This window comes from Pinus tabuliformis, chromosome 2_2 (assembly GCF_031772625.1).
Source record: "Pinus tabuliformis cultivar Carrire ecotype Pingquan chromosome 2_2, CPIR1, whole genome shotgun sequence".
NCBI classification, from domain to species: domain Eukaryota; kingdom Viridiplantae; phylum Streptophyta; class Pinopsida; order Pinales; family Pinaceae; genus Pinus; species Pinus tabuliformis.
The window spans coordinates 460478504-460499798 of NC_142300.1; the positions used below are offsets into that span (position 1 = coordinate 460478504).

General features: G+C 33.6%; 1 pseudogene; it reads left to right on the forward strand.

The window, feature by feature from the left end:
* The first annotated feature begins 8696 nt into the window (after nt 1–8696).
* Nucleotides 8697–10415, forward strand: LOC149193278 (putative UPF0481 protein At3g02645 pseudogene; annotated as a pseudogene).
* Nucleotides 10416–21295: the final 10880 nt, after the last annotated feature.

Genomic DNA, 21295 nt, shown 5'->3' on the forward strand with positions numbered 1-21295 from the left:
TTGTAAGATCTTGGCGAGTCTTTCACTAAATAATAAAACCTTGTAAAGTCCTAGTGAATCTTAGCATTGTGAACTCTTAGAGAATTTTTTCAAAAAGTATAAAACCATATATGACAAGAGCCACATGGTGGCAATATCACTGTTTTTTTTTCACATTTCCACGACATGGAACTTGTTTATAAAGTTATAAAAAAGCCAACCAAGTCCCTTATAATATGCAGGTAAGCTTATAACAGAGTCTGATACCTCTACTATGCTTGTCTTCATTCAAGTGTCATAGCTGCTATACTTAACACTATGAATCATTACTCTCTCAGAACTCAACTCTATAGTGTAATTAAAACCTTTGGAAGTTGAATCTGGCAACTCTATAAAAAGGATTAGTGAAATAGAAGCTTTTGTGAATGAGCCCACTAACTATCACTGCTAAACAATCAATCTAGACTATGAAGTCTTCCATCTTGATCAGAATCGTGTTCACGATAAAGGGAGTGCGACCACCTGGCCTAACATAATGGCCATCATAGCTTCCAATAATCAACAACCACCTTGCAAGGACATCCTAGCTCATGTCTCATGAATTTTATTCATCAATCTTAACTGATATATATCTTATCAAGACAATATTAGAATCCTCTCTAGATTCACTGTTAATACAAGGGTAAAGGAAATTTTCTAGCTCAAGGCACTAGCCAATACCAACTTTGGTATTTGTGACTCCTTTGTGGGGATGCACATACCCTGACTCGTTGGGTTTCTGCCTTGTAACATAGTTCAAGGATCACAAGACTTTCCAATCTTCCTACTCCATTAGACACACTTTATTTGCTATACATAGTGAATGGAAAAGAAGCATTATAGAACACACAATTTCAAAGAAGGAAGAAAAATCTTAGCCAGTTCAATATCAAAATCTTAACCACTGATTAATAAAGAATAACAAGTAGTGTAATGAATTGTTCCGAGTTATTTATTTACAAGATGTAAAGAATATAGTGGAATGGAAAATATTACTTAGGCAACCCTTCAATATTTTCTACTAATATGTTTGTGCATGTACATTTGAAATTAAGAGCATTGTTGAATACAAAGTTTCCTTTTCTCTTGCCTCCATTTTGACAAATCAGTGTGAAATCAGTGTCACTTTGAATCTCCTTTCCTGTGTGGATGTTTTGAAAAATCAATGTGAAATCAAAGTTACTTTGATTTTCCTTTCCTGCGAGGGATCACATCCATAGTTTATTAGTAAAAGATAATCTACTATATATTATGTTCAAGAAACTGATTGTAATCTACGGTGGAAACGAGACTTCAATTCTTATTCTGAATTTGAATATATCAAGACAACATAAGAGATAAAAATGCATATGGCCTTAGTAGCTAGAAAACAATCACTCCATAATTACAAGACCAGCTAGATTTCAACACTTAATCTAAATAATGGCACTAGTTGCAGTGCTTATTTGCATTAACACCATGGAAAAGCAACAACAATGTTTCAAAGCACACTTACTGGAAAAGTTGTAATGTTCTGAGAATATTTAATGATAGCATCTGAACCTCGTAGCTACGGTGGGGAAACTAGGGAACCCAAATCTTGGAATATATCTCATACCAAATTTGAGAAAAAAATAAAAAAGGGAAAAAATCAAAATATATAAATCAAGCAATGAATTGTTTACAAATCAAACACAATTCCTTTAACTAATAGTTAAATTGTGGTGATATATTTAAATATTTAGTAAGACGGGAACTTCAAACCATGGAATATTACCTTTGTCATTATTGTCATCCCTAAGTGACTGAGATTACAAATCAATACTTATGGAAAGATTGTAAGAAATTCTGAGAAATAGTAAAGCATAACCTCTATTTTCAAGCAACAAAATCAAGACATTGTTACATCAAGAGCCATAATTGATACATAATCAATGAATCAAGTCCTTGTATGGCACAAGCTTGTTTCAAAACCTCTATTTTCTCAATAACAAAATCAAGACATTGTATGTGGTTAAACTGCTTTCTAATTTAGAAGAGGATCTTATCAAAAGACATGGATTTATTCAAAGCTACAAAGCCTAATGGGTTAATGAAAAATAAGTTGGAATATGGGATCATGATACTTAAATTGAAAAAATATGCTTTCCTTTTAGAAACATTACAGTTATACAATGTTTTTTGAAAGCATTAGAATTTGAAATTGGGCCTTTCTATCAAGACAAATTTTCATTAATAGAATGTACTTTCCTACCTAAAACATTGTAGATATCCAAGAAAAAATCGAAAAGCATAAGAGAACTTAGCATAATGTACTTTCTTTCCTTCCTTAACATTCTTAAAGAGTTGAGGTTCCCCAAGTCATCAGGTAACTTTCGAAGGAAATGACGGTTAGTAATAGTCCAATTCACAACTGAAGATGTGTCACAAATATGAGGGGGCATCTCCTCCAAATCACAAAAGTGCTCTAGGTTAAAATCTGGCATTATTAGAAGCTTAATGCTCAACTAGGTGTTATTGAACCCAGACATTTTTTCAATCTTCACTAAAAGCTTAAAGATAGCTTCTCTAAGTTCTACATGACTTTATTATGCTCTTGAAGTGGGGGAACATGCAACCTCTCCAAGTGAATAGTCTTAAACTAAGTGAAGATAAGGCCGATAGATCATTTAGTGTGGATCTCTTTAACCCATAATTGAATACTATGTCTCTCTTGAACCCATAATTGAATACTATTAGGACTTTCAAATTTTTCATGGAACTCAGAAATGTTGGAAGAAAGTATTTGCTTCCAGAAAAGAGTAAAACTAAAGCCTCTGCTTGAGGACAATTGATGTCACACCACTAATACTTCTCCATGGAATCTATATAGGTAAACCACAAATGCAGAATTCCATTAGAATATTGTGTTTATTGAATACACAAATGAAATCATTGCATTTCTTTAAAATATCTTTTGAAATCAAATTACCAAAATTACATATCGATAACCTAGTGGGTGTAGGATAAAATTCACTTGTGTCATTCATAGAAAGCATGAGAAAAAACCTAATACTATATATAAAACCAGAAAAAATTCAAATTCATCACTTCCAGGGACCTTGTAACCACCTTACCAATACACAAGTATGTTCCTGTTTGTAGTTAGAAAAATTACCCAAATTACAATCTGTTTACTCCATCCTATGTTGGAAAGTTATAGAAGGATGACTAGTGCAATCAATCCATTCCTTTTAGCCCTGGATTTGTTTCAGTTTAAAACCGAAGTATACAAATATACTTGTCCATTGTCTATGCTTTAACCATTCACCTTAAGATGTTTTTACAATATAATTTCCTAAGTCTATTTAATATCTTCATTATCATAAAAACCAACCTATATCCATCTTAACTCCACATCTACCACTCTTAGGGGGATGAAATCTATTTGTCCCTCTGAGCACTTGGTAGACCCGGAATTAAGATGGATCTAAGATGATAGAATTTCCCCTTTAAATAGTCTATACTCACATGAATACCATGGGTCAATACCATGGGTTATCATAAACTTGGAGCTTAAAAATTACTATTAGTAATTTATAAAAATTAATAAAATTAATAGTTGATTTTTATTTTATTTTTTATTTTAACCAAGCTAAAATGTTTAACATACATTAAATTACAACATCCATTTTTACTCTTGATCCACCAAGCCCTGAGAGGGATCAAATATTTTTCACTCTATGCTAGTTTGCATATCACGATATTTGATACCTCTCGGGGTTAGTAGATCCAGAGTAAAGATGGATCTATGCTAGTTTAATTCCCCATTTAAATAGGCTACATTCTAGGTGAATACCATGGGTCAATACCATGTGTCATTTTTATTTTTATTAATACTAATATTAGGGTTAATAATGTTTTTTTCCATGGTATTAATAATAATCTAGCCCATGGTATTTGGGCCATAGTATTTTGCCCATAGGTTTCACCTAAATATAACGCATTTTTTGAGTGCTCGTAAATATAAGGTGACTTATGGAGTAAATATAATTTTTTTTTTTTATTTTTTTTTTACCATATCTCTCATTTATTTATATTTTTATCAATTTACCATACCTCTTTTACAAATATGGTATTTGGCCCATAGGATTCACTTAAATAATTTTGAGCCTTCATAAATAGAACGAGGGATATGGACTAAATATTCGTTCTACGGCATAGATCGTTCTACGGTTCTCGTCTGCGGCATAGATCGTTCTCGTCTGCGGCAGATCTGCGGTTTTTTAATTCCTTTCAATTCCTTATATGCAATTCCTTTCAATTCCTTTCATGTAACTATTGGTCTGCGGCATAGATCGTTCTCGTCTGCGGCATAGATCATTCTCTTAGCTCGAGCTGCTTCGACATCCAATTTTTCTTCGGCATCTTCCCCGTTTTCTCCTCGATCTGTCAGTTGCAGCCCTCAGAGGGTTTCCAACCGGTTCTCAGGCCGTAAAATCTTTAAATACCTCGTCTTTCGCAGGCGATCAGTCGCGGTTCCGGAGCTTGCTAGGGTTTCATCACTGGAATTTAAATCACGGTCTCAGATCTGCGGTTTCAAATTGCAGATCTGCGGCTCGTATACGACATAGCTCGAGCTGTTTCGACATCCAATTTTTCTTCGGCATCTTCCCCGTTTTCTCCTCGATCTCAGTCAGTTGCAGCCCTCAGAGGGTTTCCAACCGGTTCTCAGGCCGTAAAATCTTTAAATACCTCGTCTTTCGCAGGCGATCAGTCGCGGTTCCGGAGCTTGCTAGGGTTTCATCACTGGAATTTAAATCACGGGCTCAGAGCGCACGAATTGAATCTGCAGTATAGATCTGGTGCAGATCTGCGTAAAATATGGCTCCGAGCTTTGCAAAAATAACTGGTGGCTCATCCGCCTCTGGAGGGCAATCTCCTGCCCATATCGTGAGTGAAGCCCCAGCTCCCACTATCCAAGTGGTCCAAGACTCACTCGATGAAGCTTTGAAGTTCTCCGAAAGTGCCCTAATTTGCCGGTTCAATGGTTTTTGGCCGCGGCTGATAGCACTCCACAATTGGATCTCGGAGGTATGGAAGCCTATCATTTCTGATGAAATTAATATCTACCCCTGTGCTAGAGGTTTCTTTATAGTAGATTTTGAAAATCCTGAAAGCAGACAATGTATTCTAGATTCCGGCCCTTGGTTTTGGGAAAAATCAGGCCTATTCATGAAGCCATGGAACCCATCATTCGATCCCTCTACAGCAGTGATAACCTCAGCACCAGTTTGGGTGAGATTGCCAAGCCTACCCTTGCATCTCTGGAATCTCTCATCGCTAAAAGCCATCGGAAATGCAATTGGGAAATTTTACTGCAGGTGCCCAGAAACAGAGGAATATGCCAGAACCACCTATGCACGCATCTGTGTGGAAATGGATTTCAGCGCCGGATTCCCAGCTGAAATAAACCTAGCAAGTAAAGACTATGTGTGGAACCAGAAGCTTGATTATGAAAGTGTCCTCTTCAGATGTCGATCGTGCTTTGAGACGGGGCATCTAGCCAAAAATTGCCCAAAAGCCTCTGAGAAAAATTTTGCTAGAAAAAACCACCACAGATCTACATGGTGGGAAGGAGCACAAAAAGAACACTACACTGTCACCAAAGAAGAATATTCTAGAGAAAACTCTAAGTCACAAGAAATCAAGGAAGAAGGAAACAACTCTCAAAGCAAGCAAGGAGAAAGCCCGCCCCAACAAATCAACAGTTATGAGGATTTGAATACCGCAGAAAAGAAATCTTCATTTAACAGCAAAGCAGATCTCCTAAACCAAACTTCTCCGACTATAGATCGCAAAGCTAAGACACCAATGTCCCAAGAACCAGAAGAGATGAAGGAGATGCAGGACAAAGAAAGTTGGAAGACCGTAGAGAAAAGAAAGAAAGCTACAACACCAATCTCGCCAAGAAAGACGAGGAGCCAGACAAGTAAAAATTAAGAAAATTGTAGGTCCGATAGACCAATTTGGTCTCAGTGGACGTTAACCATCATCATCATCATCATCAAAAAGAGGTTTTATTTATTTACCATACGTCTAGTTTATTTATATTTTTATTTATTTACCATACCTTTTGAGCAAGTATAAAAAGACATTTTATTTATTTGCCATACCTCCAGTTTACTTATATTTTTATTTTTTTACACCCTTGCATGTATATAAGGTGACTTATGGAGTAAATATAAAAAATGTTTTATTTATTACCATATCTCTCATTTATTTATATTTTTATTAATTTACCATACCTCTTTTATAAATATGGTACTTGGCCCATAGGATTCACTTAAATAAAACCTATCTTGAAAATTAGGGCGAATGGAAGGTTGTAACTCCTAATTTCAAGGGATAAATTTAACTTTTTTACCCTCTCCCTTAAAATAAGGTGGGCTATTTGAGGTGATTTGTAAAAGTGTACTATGATACAAAATATTCACCCACTAAAAATTTAAAACCCCTTAATTTCGCCAAAGGGCGAACATTCGCCCCTAAAATTTTCCATGGCAGTCACAACCCACAAACATGTGGTTGGCCTACACAATGCTTTTCTGTAAGGATTATAGGGAGACAAACTTAGAAGGGGCCATCCTAAGGGAGACAATATGTTTGAGATGCTCGCAATGAAAACTCATATTTGCAAGCCCAAAACAAAATTATATGAAGATTCTCATAGAGTCTAATTTATGTAGGGAATTTGAAGTTACGGATAAACCATGTTTATGGATCAAATCAATAAATCAAGTCTTTTTCCTAGATCAATACATTTGGAAATTCTTGCAAGAAACCTTGAATGGTGTCCAATAGTGTGTCCTTATGATATTTGAAGAATTTGTTCATATTCTTTAACTGTTGTCATGTCAAACCAAGGTTACCATTATGAATTTGATGCTCTTTCTCCATGCAACATAGCCGGCATGAATAACGTGGGGACACAAGGAAATGTGATTCTACAATTTGGTATTAGCAACACTAATTGGCTCATCTTCATTTGTGACCAATTGGGATTTCAAAGATTTTGGATACTCTCATGTTATATGTATCCAATGTTCTTGTATTATTTTTCATTTCATATTCACTCTCTTCCCTCCTCTCCATCTACAGTTTCTTACTGGCTATCATGGAGATAGCTTTCCCACCAGGGTGTATCAAAGGTTAGTGGCTCCTATGATTTATCCACAAGCTTATCCACTGTGCTTGAGTTGGTATATCCATTACCTGGAGAAGTTTAGACTCTATGATTGGACCAAGTGGGGAGCTTACCATTCCCTAAGCTTCATCCGCTCTAACTCAACCGGCTTCCCACCCCACAGGGCCCTAATGAGCATTAGGTACGAAGTATGGGCTATCGTCTCGAGTACTAAGATAGTGGACATTCCATCCTCCTTGCTACCTCTCTTATAATAGTTGTAATACTATGGACACTCAATGCCCATGCAAAGAGGCATAGTTATGGATATAGCGATCAAAGTCATGGGGTAGGTCAGCAAATGTGCCATTCTCCACTCCATCGTCACCACTCTATCTCTAAAAGTGGTCCCTTTGTAATTGAAAAATTTTTAGCATCAAAATAAGTGGAGGAAGTAGAGCACCCCGATTTAGAAATAGCTATATAGTAAAACTTAACTTTTTATTCATATTTTCACTATGTACTATTTGGCTTTTTCTATTCACAATTAGGTTAAAAGTTATGAAGTATAATAAACTTTAGGCTTCAGTTATATTTTCATAACAATACTCTTGGATGCTAATTTCATTCAACTTTATGGTGATGTTACTATTTTGAAATAGGATTTTAAAATTATAATTTAACTTAATTTTTATTAAATATTTCCAAATTTTTTTAAAGGAGAGTGAGAATGGAATGTTAGAAATATTATAAAATAAAATAAATAAAATATATGTAAAATATTTTGAATGGAAAAAGAGAGTTCTTGTTTTAAAATGTAAAATGTATTAAAAAATAAGCATTTTAATCATTTAATTTATCTAATACTAATATACATTATGTATTAATTTCATTATAGTAATAATAATGATAAAAAGGTTTAAGTAAACATAGCCGATTAAAAACACATCAAAGTTTATAGATTCGATAGCTTACGTATGGCTGGTTCTATAGCACTATTACGTGTCGGATATGGTCAAAGGAGGCCACGTCATGATAAAACCGGAATAATCAACGTGTTTATTGACATGAATAATCATACATTTTTCTGTGGTGTTATCCGAATGCGGAAGAATTTGGATCCAATAAGTCAAATTTACTATCGAAAGAATAGACATACGCCCTAAATAAATCAAAATCATAAAATAGGGACAGTACCTCACTCTGGCCACATGGTCACGGGTGACAAAAGTCACATTGAAAAATATAGAAAGCATGTGTATCGTCGGATGCTACAGTGTATAATGAAGAATGTAATTCTCAAACTGGTTGGCAGGTGTGGAATAACACACTGGATAATCTATAATATCATTCTGAAACTGGCAGCTAAGGATACCCGGTAGAAAGGAAGTCTTAGAGGATAATACCTCAGTCTGCTGTATTTATCTACCAGATAAATTGCATATAAGGCTGGGCAGTCCCTTAACTCTATCAGAGGTATATTTCCTGGTTCTTCTCATTTGTTTCATTGTAGCTTCTTTACTCGGACTCGGAAACATGGAATCCAACACTAATGTTCAAGTGAGGATCGATGACAGTGGTTGGGTTATTCAGATAAAGAAAAGCCTGGACATACTGCAAGAAGATCCAGAAGAGGAGGACGACTTCTGTGCGTCCGTGTTTAATGTGCCCAAAGAGTTATTTGCACTGAAGCCCGAGGCGTACACTCCTCAATCCGTTTCTATCGGTCCCTATCACCATTGGCGATCTGAGCTCCTTCTAATGGAGCGGTACAAACTGGCAGCTGCTCGTAGATTTCAGAAAAGAATCAAAGGCCGCAAGTTTGAATCTGTTGTTGTAGAGGAATTTAGGAAGCACGATTGGCAAATCCGGTGCTGCTATCATAATTTCATCGACTATAACGAAGAAATCTTGGCGTGGATCATGGCCCTGGACGCCGCATTTCTTCTTGAGTGTTTGCAGTTTTATGTCAGACACGCCGACAAAAGCTCCGACGTAGAAGTCAAGGAGCTGGGACGAGTCTTACATCGGACAGGCACCGGTTCTACTCACAACTCCATTTTCAGAGATCTCATGATGCTGGAAAATCAGTTGCCGCTCTTTCTTTTGCGAACACTTTTGGAGTTGCAGTTGGGTTCTAAAGCCAAGGCAGAGGAGAGGCTGTCTAGCCTGATGAGACTTTTGTGCCAAGAATTATCGCCTTTCAGCTTTAAGGTGTCCGAGAATTCAAATCTCAATATAAAGGAGAGAGGGCATGTGCTTGAGGTGCTGTATTACGCTATCGCCCCTGTTTCCAACAATCAAAGTTCAAGTTCAACTGAGGAAGGAAACGATACCCCTGATACGGAGGTCGTGTCAAGTGTTACACAGGCCTTCAGTTTTCTGTGGAAGACTCTCTCCTCCATTAAGGTAGGTCCCGTTCGATATCTTACAGAGTTACCCTCACGTGTTCTTTCTACTATTGAGAATCTACCTGTTCTGAGTGCCTTGAAACCCTTGGTTCTTTTTTTCGATAAAGATGAGATCAAATCTGAGGAAGAGGAAGGAGACGGAGACGGAGAGAGCAACGGGGAAGAAACCTCCGTTAAGCTCATACCGCCCACGCGAGACGAGCTAGCTATTCCATCTGTGGCGGATCTGTACTCTGCGGGTCTCAGATTCGTTCCTACCGAGGGGGACCTTACCACAATACGATTTGATGAGAAGACTGCCACGCTTTTCCTTCCAAAAGTAAAGTTGGATACCAACACGGAGGTAATCTTGAGAAATTTGGTGGCATTAGAAGCTAATGTAGCTCCAGGTGCGCTGGTTTTCACACGATACACCGACTTCATGAACGGAATGATCGACAGCGAAGAAGATGTTAGATTGCTGAGAGAGAGCGGAATTATTTCAAACCACCTCCGAAGCGATCGAGAGGTCGCGAACCTGTGGAACAGCATGGGTAAGTGCGTTTGTGTCACAAAAGTTGCATATCTGGACAAGGTTATAAAGGACATTAACAAACATTATAACAGAAAATGGAATGTTGTTGCGGTGGAGTTTCTGAACCAACACATATTCGGGTCGTGGAAAATCCTGTCTCTGGTAGCTGCAGCGATACTTTTGGCGGTGACTTTTTTGCAGGCCTTCTGCACTGTTTATAATTGCAACAAGTGGTTCAACAACTCTGGCCCCTAAGCCCCTAAGGTAAAGTTATTATTGGTTGCCATGTATTGTGTTACTGAAAGTTGCACCACAATCCAATACAGGACCACCACTTCCATCGGGTTTCCAGGATGCTTTGTTTGCTTCATTGCTTTGGATGCTTCTTCGCTTCTGTGCTTTCGTAGTAATTGATCCTCTAAATATTGGATCCATCTGGAGATGGGCGATACCATATCTTTTGTAATTAGTCGGTCCAAAGGATAATTAATATTTTATTATTATTATCCTGGGTGATTTGGACGATTCGAGGTGGGGCTAGTTTGTGTATTATAATTATGTGGATATAATAGATATCCCAGATATCTTGGTTTTTTTAAATATCTTAGGTTCGGTAATTCGCCAGTTTAAAAAACCATTAATATTATTTTTTCATTATTATTTTTTGTTGGGGTTGGATTGAATTTACATAGAGGTTAATAAATTGGTTAATAAGTTTTATTATATGGAAAATTAATTATGATTAATTATAGTCTAACGTCGCATTGTAATAAATTATTTCTATATAAAAATCAATCATGGTCAAATATGGTCAACCATGGTCTAGCATGGCATTGTGACAAGGATTGTCTCAATATGGAAATCAACTATGGTCAACCATAGTCAACCATGTTTATTTTAGGGTTTATAATATTTATAATATATGTCTCATTATGACAAAGATTGTCTCAATAAGACAAGCATCGTTAACCATGGTGAATCATGGTCAACCATGAAAACCATGTTTTATAAAATCAAACATGGTCATCCTTGGTAAATCATGGTCAACTATGGTCGAAGGTCGCATTGTCCCAAAGATTGTGCTGATATGAAAATCAACCATGGTTAAGCATGGTCAACCATGGGCCAATGTCGCATTGTGGCAAGGATTGTCCCAATATAAAAATCAACCATGGTCAACCATTGTTAACAATGTTTGTTTTAGTGTTTATAATATTTATCTTAAGGTTTATATACTTTGGGTTTATAATATTTATCTTAGGGTTTATAATTTACGTAGCATTTACAAAGATTCTCTCAATATGATAATCATTGTCAACCACAGTCAACCATGGTCAATAATGGTCAACCTTGATCAATTTTCAACCATGCTTTATAAAATCAAACATGTTCATCCATGGTCAATCATGGTCAACCATGGTCGAATGTCGCATTTTGATAAGGATTGTCTCAATATGAAAATCAATCATGTTCAACTACTGTCAACAATGTTTTGACAATGTTTATTTTAGTGTTTATAACATTTATCTTAGGCATTATATACCTTGGGTTTATAATATTTGTCCCTTATGTTTAATATTATTCCCTTGGGTTCATAATCCCATGGGGTTTTAATATTAATTCTTTGGGTCTATAAGATCAATCCATTGGGTTTATTATTCAATTGGGTTTATAATATCAATCATGGTCAACCATGGTCAATCATGGCCAACCATGGTCAACGATGGTCCAATGCCGCAATGTGACAAGGATTGTCTCAACCATGGTCAACCATGTTTATTTTAGGGTTTATAATTTTTATCGCTAGTGTTTATTAGTCCCTTTGGTTTATAATATCAATCCCTTAGGTATATATTATTCATCTGGTTTATAATATTAATCTTTGGGTTTAATATAAATCCATTGCGTTTATAATCACGGTGAACCTCGGTCCAACGTCACATTGTGATAAAGATTTTCTCAATATGAAAATCAACCATGGTCCAACGTCGCATTGTTACAAAGATTGTCTACAATTAAAATCAATCACGTCAACCATGGTCCAACATTGCATTGTGAAAAAGATTGTCTCAATATGAAAATGAATCATGGTCAACCATGATTGATTTAGTGTTTATAATATTTATCTTGAGGTTTTTATACCTTGAGTTTATAATATTCATCCCTGGGGTTTAATATTATTTCCTTGGGTTTATAGTCCGTTGGATATTTAGTATAAATCCTTTTATTTTCTCTTTGGGTTTATTATATAAATACCTTAGGTTTATTAATTTAAGGGTTCATATTTGTTGGATATAATGTTATTTATAGTTTTTTAATATTATTCATTGGATTTGAAATTAATTAATTAATAATAATTACTATAAATGATTAAAAATAATATTTATATTAATTATTTTTAATATTAAAATATTATTAGTTAATTAATTAATATAAAATAATAATAAAATTTAGTTGTTTCTATTATTAATAAATAATAACAATAATAATAATTAGTTAATTATATTTATATTTATATTAGGAATATTTATATTTATTTTAAATTTTGGTTTAATAAATTTAATAAAAATAATATTAATTATTAATAATAGTAATATTAATTTATAATAATATAATAATAATATCTATTTTTAGGTCACAACGAAGCCACACCAAATTGGTGTATGAGACCCCTTTGTTTGTGGGACAAGGAACCCATCTCCGCGTAGCGATTTGACTGCTAAGTCTACGAAGGCATACAGTGATATGGGGTTTAACGGTAAGTTTCGTTGGGTGAAACCCACGAGACGGAGGTTCAAATCTCGTTGAGTACATGGCCTGTTGTGTCTTGGCTAGAAGAGTAGGCGACCCCAGAGTGGACGTCTCGGCTCTTGTTGAGGCATAAGTTCTTGCTATGTGTGGCTTGCAGGTTGCTGCACCTAGCCTAGGTTTATAGTGGCAGCCAGTTGGATTTGATCCTGGGCCTGCCCAGGATAACTCTCACCAGTTACCGATTGTCCTAGTGTTAAAAAAAAAAAAAAAAAAAAAAGTCTACGAAGGCATACATACTCTACCTCCCTCTAGTTTTGAAACTGTGACCTCTTAGGAGGAAACACACGCTCTTAACCATTAGGCCCCTCAAGCTGTATAGCAATTACATTTTTTAGTGTAAATATAGTTATGCTAGTAAATATCTTGGATAAAAAAATATAAATATCGTTATGCTAGTAAATATCTTGTATATCTTATTTTTTTAAATATAGTAAGTCGTAAATTTAAAAGACCATTAATATTATTTTTTCACTCTGATTTTTTTTTTTTTTTGTCTAGATTAAGATGAATCTAGGTAAAGGCTAACCAGTTTATTAGATGGAAAAAATCGATTCACGACCAAATAATATTAAAATATATAAACTTATTATACACTAATTACGTCCAAGTATGTGGCTAAATGTAAGCTACGCGGTTAATTCGATGATCTCCGACAAATCTAGTAGGTTCCAAATTAGACGATAAATGCTCATTTCAAATGTGAAATCCGTGTGAATAAATAATGAATTTGAACTTTTCATTATAATATATGCCTAGTTACCTCGTGGAATGAATTCCCGCATGGTAACGACTCTCACTTCAGGGTTAGTGGATATCTACCATTTCGTTCGGGTTGAATGGGTAGCTACAATTTGGTTATCCGTTTTAATGGAAATTTGTGATACTAAGTGAATCAAAGACTATACTAAATAGAAAATTAAAAAATAATTTCATATAAAATTAAATTTGCATTAATATTATTATTACATTCTTAAAATATTCATTTGCTTAAAAAGGGTTTAAGTTACTTTCCACTTTTAATTATATTGAAAATCCACATTTAGCATCAAGATATACACATATTTATCACTATATTAAAAATACACACTAACCATCAATCGAGTTGAGAAAGGGGTATTGTATTTGTTTTTATTAAGGTGTGAGATTCATGGTACCTCGGTTAGTTTGTGAACTCGACGTTGCAGGTCACATTTGAGATGAGTTGAACCACTGATTACATCTTGTTTGGAAAGACTAATCACTAAGACTATTTTCTTTTTTCTTTCTTTACTCGAGTAAAACCACATGTATGCAAATTAGTTTGTTCCCACACGACTCGTCTAAAATATTTCATAATAACTTTAATGTTTACTATTAATATTTTATTTAACTCTATCTTTAATTTTAAAATAAAAAAAGATAACAAAGAATTTGCATTTTTTTTTCCAAAGAAATGGGTATGAGAATTTTATTAAAAAATAAAGGATCCAGCTCAGAACTATTACATTTCTTCCATTACCAGTTTTCTTTGAGGGTTTGAGATTAAGCAAGGTGTCTCAATCCAATCCCTATGTGATTGCCCTGTGATATAAAAATTTCAGTAGCCAACTTTTTTCCAAATGACTCCTAAGATCCAAATACCTTTACATTTCATTTTTACTACTTTGTATTTGATTTTGACTTACTTCTAGTTTTCCTTGACAAATTTTTTTGCCCTTCTTCCCCACTTGTATGCAACTCGCATTTTCTATTATCACCGATGTATCACCCTTCAATGAGTGAGCATTGTTGTTTTCTTCCTTATTTTTGTTATCTGCCCAAGAACTTATTTTTCTAGTTTTTTTCCTTGTGTATTCTAGAGGGGGGTTCGATATTCAATGGGGTATCTTGCACTCCTGCTATTGTTGAATCTGGAAGATCCTCATGCACATCTTCGTTACTGGCTTTTGTTCCTTCGATGAATCTTCTTTGTTAATAACTTCTGCTTGTTTTTATTTTGCTTCTTTCTTACCCTAAGTCCTTTCTTCTTTATGTATTGTGTAATGTTTGCTTTGAGCCTCCAATTATTTTTCCAGACCCTTTTGTTTAGTAAACATTCTAGGAAATGTTTTATTTCATGCACTATTTCATAACATGCACGAAATTAAAATGAAACATTCTCATAACACACCTTCTCAACCCACACATACATTAGAGCTCTCAGATTAATCTCAATAGGAAAACCCTTATTCAAGTCCATCTCAAGACATATTCGAGCATAAGTGGTTTTATAAAAAGTTACAGATTCTAGATGTGACAATAAAACTTCCCTCATGCATTACCAATGGAAGATAACATTGGGAGCTTCCAAATATGTAGGGGGAGGTTCGAGAGCCTTACCCAAATAGGAGCCACAAAGATTGATGTTGTAGTTGGATCAAAGGTGGGAGACCAGCACTGCATGAAAAAGCCAACACTACCACAAAACTAGGTCCTAGATTCAAAATAGTTTGCATATCCTCCATATTATCAAAAATCACAACAAAGAAAACATCAATCCAATGTGTAAATATTCAAATCATCAGTCAAGAGAGGTTTCCATGTATCATAAATCCACTTGTGGAGATCAATCAATTTCGACCAAAATCTATTAAATATGGAGACTAAACATTGTTGTGAGAAAAATGTTTCAGTGCTGGAAGCATCCCCTTTTAAAAGAACATTAAGAGATGGAGCTTCTTTGACAACTAAAAGAACAGACCTAGATTTTAACATGGTATTGTATCAAACCAAGGCTTAATCTACCATTCCTTATACAAATTGCTTCTCTGAATTACTAGAACTCCCCATTGATCGAAGAAATGTTGAAACCCTAGTCATCGCTCGACATCATGTTACCTCACCTCCCATGTAACAAAAAATTTGTAAATAAATAACTTTTAGAAATTCAATATAACTTTCACATATTTTTTTCATGATTCATTTTCTGTACATGCATATAAATTCCTTTCAAATGAATAATTGTAAAATATTTATAATAATATATTATTTATTTTATATTGCTTAGTTTTAGTTATTATTTTCCATTTTTTCCTTTAGAAGACATAGATTTTGGATTTAAGGGGTTCTCAATTACAAAAATGAAAGAAATTGAAGGCTATCAAGATAAATTTTCAAAATGGGAGGGAAAATCCTTATCCCTCACATACATAAGCTCTTCAATTGTAGTGAAATAAGGCTTTCCTAATCATTAATCATAGAGCTTTATTGTACCTACACTTAGAAGTGCAGATAAATTTATTCCCTCTAATTATAAAATAATTATGATTAGCCACATTTTAGCGAAGATGAAAGGAATTATTTTGGAAAAGAAGATTATCGTACATGTAGAAAGTCATGATAAAAGAGCTAAAGGTAAATATGGGTTTAAAAGATGTAATTCAACTATGGACCACCTTATTACTCTCAATATCATTGTACAAGAGTTTCGTAAAAATACAATTTATATCCTTTGTTTTTTCATTGACTTTAGAAGACATTTTGATCATATTCCTAGGAAAGACCTACAAAAGAGGTAGGAAGAGATAATGACTCCTCTTGACTTGAGGGTTATTTTCAAAAGGTTGTACGAGAATTTTATTTCCATGTTTAGAACCATTGAGGGTCTATCAAAAGAAATTAACTATAATATTGGAGTCAATCTTGGGTTTCCCTTGCTTGCCACCATTTTCAGCATATACATTGATAAGCTAGAAGAGTGTTTGAAAGATCCAGGTTGTATTGGCCCCATTCTCATTGTTACAATCGTAACTCTTTTATTTTATTTTTACTATTGTTTCTATAGTGAGGAGTCATTATGAAATTGGGAAACAAATAAGAATCCTTAAATATTTTTTTTCCAAGATGGGTATGATGGCGGTACCACTAAAACAAAAGTCATCATAATTAAATCTAGAAGAATGACGTATGATACTTTCATATATGGCAACAAAACTTGGAGGAAGTTCCTTTATACAAATATCTTAGAGTTGATATTTTTCACAAGATCAACTAAAATTATAGAATTTAGAAGGGATAAATTGAGGCTAGAAAGTTTATTATGAATTGAAAACAACCATAAATCTATATTTTGTTGGGTATGGGATAAAAGTAAACTCTTGTTGGAAACTCTCATCACTCCTATTATTTTATATTGATGCGGGGTTTTGGGTTTGAATATCTCCAATCAAATAATGTTATAACCTTAATGTGAACTTTATTGAGTTCTCATTTTTTCTCAAGGTCACATCAAATCATTATTTTCATGTTGATTTTGAAAAGTGGTAATTCATTGTAGACATTTTTTCATTTTAGGGTCGAAATTCCAATATTTTCTAACCATCGAATTAAAAACCAAATACCATGATTATAAAAGACATGAAAAACCACTATAAAATGAAAAAAATGGTGATGAAACATCTTCTATTTTCCTTTTAGGGTTCAAATTTAAACACTTCCCAATATATTGGCTACAAAAAAAAAAAACATGCCAAAAATGCAAAAGTGGTGATGCAACCTTGCCCCATTTTTTAAGGTTGAAATTCAAGAATTTTTCAACCATAGAAGTTAAAGTCCAAATACCATGAATATGAAAAACCCTAACACTCAGCACTTAAAGTTTTTCTATCTCTTCTCTTCCCAAATGATTGCCTTTTATGTTTTTTCAAAGTTATGTTAACTATTCTTTTCTTTTTGAGATTAAAATGACTAATTAATTGAGATAACATCCTTGACCATTGGTACCATCGGGAAAGAAAAACCCGAAGTTGACTATTATCTAGAAGTGACATTCTATAATTTTTATTTAAATATTAATTATTTATTTTTTAATAAATTACATTAAAAATTTGAGAAGAAAATTATATATATATATATATATATATATATATATATATGTATGTATGTATGTATGTGGTGAAATCAATTTAAAAAATTAAAAATAGGGTATTATCTTTTTTATTTTATATAGTATAGAAAATAACTTTTTTTCATATATATATATATATATATATATATATATGCATGCAAGACATATTAGAAAAAATTAAAAACTGGAAACCAAAATTATATTTTAAATAAAACATAATAAACAAGTTCTATATAGTCGATAGTACCTACCCCTTAGTTTAACTATAACTAAATTAAAGTAAAAAACAATAAAGTACGAAAGTTGCATATACCTCATCTTGCAACAACACGACAATTGCATGTAGGAAAAAGAATGTAATAGTCCTTATGGATTTATTATTTATTATCTTTGTTATTTTATGCTTCCTTGATGTTAGTAAGTAAAATATTTTAATAAAAATGTGCTTAGGCAATGTTACATTGTAACCATTTAATTTAAATATAGATATATTAAATTAAAAAAAAAAATTAAAGATATACAAATTTCATGCATATGGGAGCTATTTTACTATTATCAACACCTTCAAGAAATATATATATATATATATATATATATATATATATATATATATATATATATATATATATATATATATATATATATATATATAATTGTTCAATATGTTCAAGCGAAAAACATAAAATGCTTCAATACTCAATAAGATAATTATGCTTGTTTGCATAATAAAATAAACTAACAATACATGCAAGAATAATTAATTACTCATGTTACATATATAGTCACTTGTTGGGTGCAAAGTAGCTCCTATATTGATGCTTGAAAGATAATGTATTATCCAATGTTAGATGATCCAAAACAAATATTATCATAGGTTATAAAGTTACAATAAAATAATTATTAATTTAAGATATTAAATTAATAATTGTTAATCTAGAATATTTAGTTATTTAATGGAGACATTTAGAATTAGTATATTGTTGTAACAAGATATGACTCTACAAATGTGTTGTATCTTAGGCTCTAATTTAGGAGAATTGTTAGTAAGTTGTTTGAATAGCTTTTATTGTAAATGGACACTTGTTATTTTATAAGTGATCCATATCAAAGGTAGTTAGAACATTGAGCTTATAAATAGCTCATTGCAAGAGCGTTTTGTTGTTCGGGTGTAAACTCTTGCAAAATTCTAGATGTAATTGTTTTTTCTGATTAATAAAATTACGTGTCGGAGGACACTTCTGCTATTATTGTGGTATCAGAGCTCTAGTAATGCTACAACAATGTGAGGAGGAGATTCCAGCTCTACGGGCACATGGAAAACTCCATTAATTTGGCCAGTTAATATTTGATATCTCTTCTTCTTCTCCTTCCTTTTTTTTTTTGTTTTTTTGTTTTTTGTTTTTTGTTTTTTTTTTGGTTTTGTTTTGTTTTGTTTTGTTTATTGTTTATTGTTTATTGTTTATTGTTTATTGTTTTTGTTTTTTGTTTTGTTTTGTTTTGTTTTTGTTTTTTGTTTTGTTTTGTTTTGTTTTGCTTTTTTTTTTTTTTTTTTGTTTTGTTTGTTTGTTTGTTTTCTTTCTTCTTCTTTTTTATTTTATTTTTATTTTATTAATTTTTAGGAAAAGAAATTTAATTATATCATTGATTTTAGATTGAAGTTGAAATGAATGGATTGCCTGTTACAGTGGGCATTCATAATTTTGAGCAATTGAGTGCTCCGCTTAATAAAATATATATATATATATATATATATATATATACCTCTGCATTAATTTTGGGTACTGTAAAGTACCACTTTCTTTTTCGATTGGAGCTCCCTTTTTTCTTGCAGATGTGCTTGAACACATAGCAGTTGAGATTTCGCAGACTACGCTGCAAGGCTTCGCCGCAACTTCAAAAGTGTTCTTCGCATTAATTTGGATGCGAAGTGAGACGAAGGTTCCTACCCAGTCCTGTTTCAGTACTGCCCTAAGCAAACTAAATACTTGATTTCTTTAATTTTCACATCGAATTCAACACCTCAAACTAATCGAATTCAATGGCACATCTCGGAGATTCTTCTTGGAATATTTAGGTGCAGCCCTTGGAGATTGTTCCGGTTGAGGTTCTTTCCTGTTTGTAATTTATTTCCTAATTATGTCAGATGTGCCAACGATTCACACAAAATGAATTAGAGTAGTGCAGATAGAAGTGCCAGAAGTAATTTGAAGCTTCAACAAATTTAAGCGTACAGAGAAATCAGAATCTCCGCGACTAGGTAGAGGAAGATTCATGCATTTTGGGTGTGATCTATTTGGTATAGGTTGGCTTCTTCAGCACAACCACATATTCTTGTTGTCCAATGTTCATCAGCAGGTGGTTCATAGCTTTCGTGAAGGGCTTGCCCACATTGATGACATCTGTGTACAACCAACTGTGGAACGTGGACAGGCTGATTGAGCTCCCTCAGGCGTATCTCTTCAATAACAGCATTGTGCTCCTTGGTAAGCTTCACATAACGTGAGGCATTGTTATCTTCTGTAGAATCTGAGCAGTCAGTTAGACCCGATGAAGACGGATATCTGGAATAAGGCATGTTGTGATTTCTTTTATTTCAGTTGTTTCCAGAAACGCGTCTAGAGCTTTGGAGTTGCACTGTATAACATGGATTTGAATGGGCTTAGGTGCCAGGTCTGTTCAGTATCTATTTTTAAAAAAATCAGCTAGAACTTGCAACGACATTATCGTTTTTGACATAACAATTGAGGGTGCAAACCTGTCTGCAACATATTTTACTTTTGATTTTGAAGACATGAGTGAAAACAATAAAGGAGGTTTTAATATTAATTAAAAATTTGTATTTTGGCAATATTTTTGGAGAAATAAGGTGTGAGAAGGTGTAAGATTATTTGTAAATGCTAGGGATAGTAAATTTTGTAAATTTTGGAGTAATAAGGAGATTTTTATTTGTAATTTTTCTTATTTGGAGAGATAAGTGTGACATTGTAACTCAAAGTAATTTTACTTTGAGGGGTGGTAACATTTTTTATTTACCAGAAGTTGCAAGAGCATCATTGTAAAAGTCAAATTTTGAAAGTTACCTTGTAACTATTTGAGAAATTGACTAGAGCCAAGTGCAAAGCTCAGTCATTTTTCTCCTGTTTCAACGACTATATGAGGGTCAAGGCCAAGCCCTAATAGATCATTTTTTTGTGTGGTGTGTTGCATGTTATGTTGCCCATCTTGATATTTTTTTCTAAGCCTGATTCTTGGTGTGAAGCTTCAACAATACAATGTCAAAGTTGATTAATTTGTTTTCTGATTCCAACAAACTTGAAGGCACAAAATCTTACAAAACATGACAACGAATCATCGAAAGCACTCTTATTTATAATGAACTATGGCATGATATATGTGATGGTGATATTAAGCCAAATAAACCCACAGATGCAGCTAAACTGGCAAAATGGGAAGTTAAGAATGCCAAAGCATTATCTCTCATTAAATCTTCTGTTAATGATGAAATGTATGTCCATATAGAAAATGCTACAGAT